Here is a 9563-nt window from a genome sequence, read left to right as displayed (position 1 = left end):
ACACAAGAATTTCTCTAGAAAAAGAAAATACGTTGGAGACAAATATGACAAGTATTTAAAAAATGGTTGGTAAAAAAGGCCATTAAATTGTTGCTAAATTACCAAGAAAAAGTATTATAGATTTTGCAATGCATTTTGGCCAAAAAAAGGCCACCAATTTGTAGGTTTGGTGTGGGAGCTCAAAGTTAGCAGTGAGATGCGGAGATATAGGAGTAGAATGGAAGGAGGTGTGCAATTAATATGCAACCTTAATTGCTCAACTATGTGGCATTATAAAATGTATCCAATCTAAATAACCACATATTCAAGAATTTGGGAATTTTTATAAAGTTTGGGAATTCCTAATGTAAAGAGTAGAAAATTGTGCACATTCATTGCTAGACGTTAGGGCCTCATTCTTGGAGGGTTGAGATATTTAGGTGCATTTTTTGTTGCAACTTTTATGGTGTGGTATCATCTCTACAAACTTTGTGGATTGTAAGTTGTAATTTTCTCTTGTTTTTTCTCTTGCTCTCTCCTCTCATCTTTATCTCTGCTCTTTTTGTTTCGTTCAAAGTAATATTACATTTAAGCTAAAGTTGCATTGTAATAACCACCCACTAACATTGCACATCTAATTTCAATTTCACATGAAAGTTTGAATGTTCATGTCAAATTGACCAAGCGTAAGGTTCATAGAGATCGACCCATCCTATGTGGCAATCAAAGAATGCTTCTAAGATTTTTCTCTAGAAAATGATGATCTCTCCATGAGAAATAATATTAGCACATGGGACGAATATGAAGGTTTCTCCAAGAAAAGAAAAGATCACACATGAGAATCTCTCTAGAAAAAGAAAATACATTGGAGACAAATATGACAAGTATTTAAAAAATGGTTGGCAAAAAAGGCCATTAAATTGTTGCTAAATTACTAAGAAAAAGTATTATAGATTTTGCAATGCATTTTGGCCAAAAAAAGGCCACCAAATTGTAGGTTTGGTGTGGGAGCTCAAAGTTAGCAGTGAGATGCGAAGATATAGGAGTAGAATGGAAGGAGGTGTGCAATTAATATGCAACCTTAATTGCTCAACTATGTGGCATTATAAAATTTAACCAATCTAAATAACCACATATTCAAGAATTTGGGAATTTTTATAAAGTTTGGGAATTCCTAATGTAAAGAGTAGAAAATTGTGCACATTCACTGCTAGACGTTAGGGCCTCATTCTTGGAGGGTTGAGACATTTAGGTGCATTTTTTGTTGCAACTTTTCTGGTGTGGTATCATCTCTGCAAACTTTGTGGATTGTAAGTTGTAATTTTCTCTCATTTTTTCTCTCGCTCTCTCCTCTCATCTCTATCTCTGCTCTTTTTGTTTCGTTCAAAGTAATATTACATTTAAGCTAAAGTTGCATTATAATAACCACCCACTAACATTGCACATATAATTTCAATTTCACATGAAAGTTTGAATGTTCATGTCAAATCGACCAAGCGTAAGGCTCGTAGAGACCCATCCTATGTGGCAATCAAAGAATGCTTCTAAGATTTTTCTCTAGAAAATGACGATCTCTCCATGAGAAATAAAATTAGCACATGGGACGAATATGATGATTTCTCCATGAAAAGAAAATAGCACACATGAGAATCTCTCTAGAAAAAGAAAATACATTGGAGACAAATATGAAAAGTATTTAAAAATGGTTGGCAAAAAAGGCCATTAAATTGTTGCTAAATTACCAAGAAAATGTACTATAAATTTTACAATGCATTTTGGCCCAAAAAAGGCCACCAAATTGTAGGTTTGGTGTGGGAGCTCAAAGTTAGCAATGAGATGGGAAGATATAGGAGTAGAACTAAAGGAGGTGCAATTAATATGCAACCTTAATTGCTCAACTATGTGGCATTATAAAATGTATCCAATCTAAATAGTCACATATTCAAGAATTTGGGAATTTTTATAAAGTTTGGGAATTCCTAATGTACTGATTAACATTTGGACACATGATCAAATCTTATCCCCTTGAAGGTGAAATTTCCCTTAGATACTATATAAGGAATGCCCCCAACTTTCACTCTCAAATATGGGGTTAAGATTTAGCCACTTGGTCAAATATTTACTCCTTATTTGAAAATGGAACTTTAGAGATTTCTAAATTCTCTAATATGCTATTGAATGCTTTCATGTATGCTTTGTGATTGCTACTACAAGAAAGCTAGGGCTTCCATTGTTTGCATGTTCTTGAATAGTGATTGCCTTCCTATGTTACTCATTGGTATCATGTTATGTGCAAGAAAAGAATTTGTGCAAGTCTTATGTAAGATCAACTTCTCTCCTGCCTCATCTCTAGGTTGGTTTTCTACCAAAAACAATATAGATAAATTATAGGTGATAGTATATAATAGTTCTCTCTCTCTCTCTCTCTCTCTCTCTCTCTCTCTCTCTCTCTCTCTCTCTCTCTCTCTCTCTCTCTCTCTACATGTCTCTCTCTCTACATGCAAGAAGGGAAACAAGATGGTCTTATCTTTCTATGTGAGTATTGCCATCAGCTAGGATACAATGGCTGAAGGTTTTCCAAAAACTTGTGACTATCAAACACAAATTGTAGCTCCTTAGAAGTTTCTACATCATCAAATTTTTGTCCAACATAGCGGATGAACATGATGAGGTCATGTTGAAGCTTCAATCAATGAAAGGTCAAGAGGATGTTATTTCTATAATCTAGCTAGGGATAGATATCAGCATGGGGCCCTCCTTTGATCAATGTGGAAGGGGGGCCCCTGCTAATCTTGCTAATTGGTCCCCCGTTGATGAAAGGTGAAAAACCTATTTTCATCTTTCCTTGGCAGCTCACATGATAGCACACATGATAGAAGAAATTCGTAGGGGAAGAGGAGGAGAGGAAGGTTGTAATCTACCATGTCTCCATGATGATCATCCGATTACCTCACAGCAGATAATTGTAGCTCAAGGAGCTCAGCAATAGGTGGTGACAGCTAGCTAGACATTGTTATAATTACAATCCAGTAGCTACACGCTACTCACTCGAGTGTTGATTAGTTTGTTGGAGTAGCATGCTACTATCATTGTTGAAACGGTCAAGACTAGTATGCCTTATGGAGAGAGGAAACCCCATGTTTTTATAATATTTGTTTTTAATGTCCATGTTTATATGTGCGAAGTTACCATGTTATAGAATTAAATTTTTACGATTATATTTTGAAAAGCATGCAAAAACATGCTTTAACTATCACATAATTTAAAATAAAATATTAAATTGTATAAAATAATCATTACATTAGTATAAAGTTTTTAGTTTATTCATTTTCTAATGGCAATGTTCACATGTTTTTTTATTATTGTGTGGTCAAGGAGTTTTTTTTTTCTTTGTATTGGTGTGTTCGATGTTTTTACAAATGGATTAATTTTTTCCAAATGGACTTTTTATACATGTTATTAATTTGGTGCAATATGCTTAAGGTTTTGGAATTACTGTGTGTATCCAATGTAATGTTTCCCTCCTTTTTTTAAATTTTGATTCTTACTTTATGCTCTGCTAAATTCGTTCTCTCTCTCTCTCTCTAATTACAAATTTTGCTTATGTGGATAGATTAATCATTCTTCCTTTGTATATCATTTATTTATTTTTCATATTAATTGAGATGTCTAATTTTATGTATTGATTTTGATGATTTTGCACAAGTGTATGTTGGGCACCCTTTTATTCCATATAGTGATTGCAATAACACACACACACACACACACACACACACACACACACACACACACACACACACACACACACACACACACACACACACACACACACACACACACACACACACACACACACACACACACACACACACACACACACACACACACACACACACACACACACACACACACACACACACACACACACACATGCAACACAATCTCTCTCTCTCTCTCTCTCTCTCTCTCTCTCTCTCTCTCTCTCTCTCTCTCTCTCTCTCTCTCTCTCTCTCTCTCTCTCTCTCTCTCTCTCTCTCTCTCTCTCTCTCTCTCTCTCTCTCATGTAGAACTCTAACTATGTATAGATATGTCATGTTAACTTAGAACTCTAACTTTATGTATTCATGTTGTGTGTGTACAATTGCTTAGATGTGTGTTGCAATAATTCACTCACTCACACACACACACACACACTCACACACACACACACACACACACACACTCTCTCTCTCTCTCTCTCTCTCTCTCTCTCTCTCTCTCTCTCTCTCTCTCTCTCTCTCTCTCTCACATAGGACATTTATATGGGTGGATAAAAGCATGGTTTGATGGTACAATATGGACTATCAAGGACATTACCTATTTTTGGTAGAGCATATCTCAAAATTGGTCTCTTGATTGGTGTTATATGGGATATTTTTTCCCTTGTTTAAAAAACATTTGGTTGTACAGCTTATTTCCCACCTCTCCACTATGATGATTTCTTCTTCTTCTCTCTCTCTCTCTCTCTCACACACACACACACAGAGGACGTTTATATGGGTGGATAAAAGCATAGTTTGATGGTACAATATGGACTATCAAGGACATTACCTATTTTTGGTAGAGCATATCTCAAAATTGGTCTCTTGATTGGTGTTATATGGGATCTTTTTTTCCTTGTTAAAAAAAACATTTGATTGTACAGCTTATTTCCCACCTCTCCATTATGATTTCTTCACACACACACACACACACACACACACACACACACACACACACACACACACACACACACACACACACACACACACACACACACACACACACACACACACACACACACACACACACACACACACACACACACACACACACACACACACACACACACACACACACACACACACACACACACACACACACACACACACACACACACACACACACACACACACACACACACACACACACACACACACACACACACACACACACACACACACACACACACACACACACACACACACATTCTCATTCATTTAGAACTCTAACTACGTATGGATATGTCATGTTAACTTAGAACTCTAAATTTGTATATTCGTGTTGTGTGTGTACAATTGCTTAGATGTGTGTTGCAATAATTCATTCTCTCTCTCTCTCTCTCTCTCTCTCTCTCTCTCTCTCTCTCTCTCTCATAGGACATTTATATGGGTGGATAAAAGCATGGTTTGATGGTACAATGTGGACTATCACGAACATTACCTATTTTTGGTAGAGCATATCTCAAAATTGGTCTCTTGATTGGTGTTATACGGGATCTTTTTTTCCTTATTTAAAAAAACATTTGGTTGTAAAGCTTATTTCCCACCTCTCCATTATGTTCTCTCTCTCTCTCTCTCTCTCTCTCTCTCTCTCTCTCTCTCTCTCTCTCTCTCTCTCTCTCTCTCTCTCTCTCTCCTTCCATTGATTGTTCAGTAGTTCTTTCCCTCTTTGTACTGCCACAAATTAGTTCATGGATAATCTATGTAGTAGCTTCCCATTCCTCACAAATTGGCCAAGTGAAAATATGAAAGGTGTTTCCATAATTGATTGTCCAAGGCATTGAATCCATAAATCGAACCATGGCGAGGAATTCAAATGTCCTTGAAACGAAACATTATGTTAGCAAGACAACTTCTATTCATGAGTACTAGGCTGTTAAGAAAAGAGAATAGAGATGGAAAAAAAAGAAAGCAATCAATTGAAATATCCATCTTCAATTGATGAAGCAAAACAAAGAAAGTAGATATGCTTAGTTATGGCAAAGTTTTGGTGTAAGCAAACGCTAGGGCTTACAACAAGTGCCCAAAGAGAGTTCAAACAACTCTTACTTTATCCAACATTTCAAGACCTGCAATCATCAACATGTAATGTTGAGAGCACTCTTATATCCAACATTCGTAACACGCTTAGCTACTAGCTCAAGGTGCCAATAGCACTACACAAATGAACCATACAAGAATAACATGTATTTTGGATGTTCATTGAAAAAACATTGTTGTTTGCAACTAGTTCTCACCTTGAAATTAAAGATGATGAGGAATTTTTTCCATTGAGTGCCTATCAAAGACAACTGCCTTGGCGCAACATCATCATAGCTAAAGTAAGAGATCTAGTGTACATACCTTTTAGAGCATAGAGACTCAAGTTTCACTCAACAAAATGATATATGTTGCAAGCGGATTGGATGAAAAAGTGTTGTGAAGCATCCTATGCATATTCTTGATGACTTGTAGGTTATTTCAAACCATTCCTATTATCTTTCATTCCTCAGTTTGGTGTTAGATGTGATATAATCTACATGTACTACATGCCATTGTCCCTGTTACATTCCACGTAGCAAACTTACAGCACATCATTTGTTTCCCATAGAAACATTTAGTGTAGGAGAGTCGATATTGATATGAAGGGACATGGATTGTACCTTGTACCACCCTATACCTTCCATGTTAGGTACTCAATATCAATTTTCATCTAAACCGAGCACTGCGTAATAATCTCCAAGATCTATCTACTCTTTACTTTCATACAAGGGACATCCTTAGAGCATTCCATTTGGTTTGTGTACTAGTACATTGCTAGTGTTGTATTAATTTGGTACTTTGTAGTATCATCATGATATTGTATCTTGCCAAATGGGGTAAGAAAATGACTCCACTAGTGTATTGTATCTCATAGTACAATTATACCAAAAGTCTTTCTATAAAGTTCCAAATTTGTGATGCATAGTACCAAATGGATCTAGTACTCTAGTATATTCCCTCACATAATACCAAAAGAGCACTTTGAAGTACCAAATGATTGTATGAAGTACCAAATATATAGTACTAAATGGATGTAGTATTCTAGTACATTCCATGGTAAAGTATCAAAAGAGTACTATAAAATACCAAATGTTTTTGTGAAGTACCAAAATTACTACTATGCATTATAAAAAAGATCTAGTACTCCATCACATAAATAGTACCAAAAGGCTACTATAAAGATTCAAATTGGTACAACACTGTATGAAATGGGGGCATAAAAGGGCTCAAGTACTCTTATATTTCCTATACTAGTTCCAAATACCATTATGAAGTTCAAAAGTGGTACTTTGTAGTACCGAATGGCTCAAGTACTCTGCTATATTTCATAGCACAATACCAAAAATTCTTGCATAAAGTACCAAATTGGGTCTATGTAACACCAAAAGGGGTACCAACTACCATGGTACCAAAAATGTTTCCTGCGAAGTACCAAATTAATTCTATATAGTATCAAATTGACTTTTTATAGAGCTAAAATGGGTTATTAAATAGGTCTAGTATTGTGTTATATTTCCTAGCACAATACCAAAATTCTGATGCAAAGTCTCAGTTTGGTACTATAAAGTACCAAATTGATACGATGGACTCTCAACTCTATACTAAATAGTACCAAATAAGGAAAACAAGATGTTCTAGCATAGTACCAATGATTATTTTAAATGAAAAAATAGCCTTATGAGTTTGGATGTTTAAGGCCATAGGTTGAGTTGTACCAAAGATTCAAAAGGGCACATCTAGAAGCACAAGTATCTCTTAGATGCTTTGAGGAATTAAAGTCTAAATTTGTCTAAAAATTGAAGGAATGGCATGCGTATTGCTGTGTATATCATGTCCAAATGATATAGTTTAAGGAGGCATTTAATTTGATGAGACAAAATAAGTTTGGGCATTATGAAAAGGATCATGTATGCAAATATCTTATTTATTGCAAAAATGATGATCCATGTTAGTGTATGGCAAACCAGTAAGTATATCATAGTATCACCAATATATGGGAATCACTTATGTGTTCAAAGTCTCATGATTCAGAATACCATGCAAAAAAATGCTTATTCTAGGTTTGTGGTAGATGTGGAGTTAAGAGGTTGACAATGTGCCCTAATGAGACTTTAGTGGACAATAAAGACATGATTGTGAAGATCTTTATAGATGTCTCAATGAGGAAAGTGGATGCATGTGGGGTTGAGAAGAAAAGAAAGGACTTGGTAGTGCAACAAATGAAAGCTCTATTTTTATTGACCTTTTCTTCTCTCATCTTATGTGCTTCATCAAGCACAACATTTTTTCAATGGCAAGCATAGCAATTCAAAGAGTTCTTGATGAAGTTTCCATCAAATGTTGTTGCTTCAATTATTGGCTTTGAAGAGAATTAATTATTTAAGATGCAAAACAAGATACAATCCATGCATTTGTGGTCTAATCAAGTTAAAGTGCTTGTTCACGTAACTTATGTTAGGAACATTGGAGATGCTATGGAAGAGACACTCCATTTTTACATATCTGACAATAAGCTACATGATACTCTCTTTGTACATCATTGTTTTATTCTCCAAATAAGTGGCTAAAACTAAAAAGGCCATTCTTTATAGCCTCACTAGGTATGGTTAGCTGGTGTAACCTCTCTCAAAGCTCAAACGTCTTTCTACTTTGCCCGAGGAAGTTACTATATGTATATCCTCTACATCACGTGCGTTCAAGGCCTATTTATATATATCATTATCTATAAATTATTCTTAAATAAAACATAACCTTTTCTATTCAGTTTGTAAATAACCCCTTTATATTACACCCTTCTACATGTAAAAAATGTGTAAATATGGTGTTTTAAAAATACCCTATTTTTGTTGAGAAATGTGCGAGTACATCCATTATAGCCTCTTTGTAAGGAACAAGTCAAAGAAACACATTGTAGATAAAGCCTTAGATTAGGTCATATATGCATGGTTTATTAAAACCACAGTTGGTGAATACCATGGTCACTTTCCACCTTTTTCCACCTACCAATACCACTTGCTGTAAGCCTATAAAAGGCACTCATCCCCACACTCATTCCATCTATCATTATCATTCAGTTGTACTTGCATTATGCTTGGATAATATCAGTTGTTCTTCTTTGTCATTGCTTATGCCTCATTATGATTATGTATTTCCTCATCGGTGATCCTCCTTAGCATGCATCTTCAATATTTTAACATGGTATCAGAACGGGTTTCAAGTTAATGTGTCATTAGGCCATTGATTGGGTCAATCTAGTTTGAATATCTGGTTCCCTCCACTTTTCCATGAATCTCTCACCTATCTCCATAGCCACCCACCTTCATTGGAAGACTTGAATCTCTCAAACCAGGCCATTTCAGCTAGAGCTTTCTTCTGGGGAACTCTTCCTTGACTCAAGTGCTCTTTCCTATCACTTTACAATGTGACATTGGTGGCTCTCCTCTCCAGCATTGCATGTTTTCGTACTTGCTGCCTGTTCTAGTGGTCTGCAGTCCAACCGTTTGTACAGCTTGTGCAGTCCATACGTGCAGCATTGCTAACAATTTCCATGGGGCTTTTGAAGCATACTATCTAAACTACCTTCGCATCAAATCTCTTGCCATATAATCATATGTATGTGCTGCAATTAGCAAAAAATGAGTTTCTTGTTGTAACCCTAATAGAGAAGCCATAGCTCTTTCAACTTCAAGATTCTATTTCACTTTATTTTTCTCCTCTACCACTCAAGCCATAGTGTTACCACTCAAATATCATTGGATTTGG

The 9563-nt window shown here is 35.8% G+C and overlaps 1 pseudogene; it reads left to right on the top strand.

The window, feature by feature from the left end:
• Positions 1-5579: 5579 nt before the first annotated feature.
• LOC148013043 (uncharacterized) lies at positions 5580-7989 on the top strand (annotated as a pseudogene).
• Positions 7990-9563: the final 1574 nt, after the last annotated feature.

This window comes from Lygodium microphyllum, chromosome 26 (genome assembly GCF_053477565.2).
Source record: "Lygodium microphyllum isolate KBCC chromosome 26, Lygodium_microphyllum_v1.1.10, whole genome shotgun sequence".
Classification (NCBI taxonomy): domain Eukaryota; kingdom Viridiplantae; phylum Streptophyta; class Polypodiopsida; order Schizaeales; family Lygodiaceae; genus Lygodium; species Lygodium microphyllum.
Note: the sequence above shows the minus strand (reverse complement) of the source record. Positions and strands in the feature narration are given on the sequence as shown.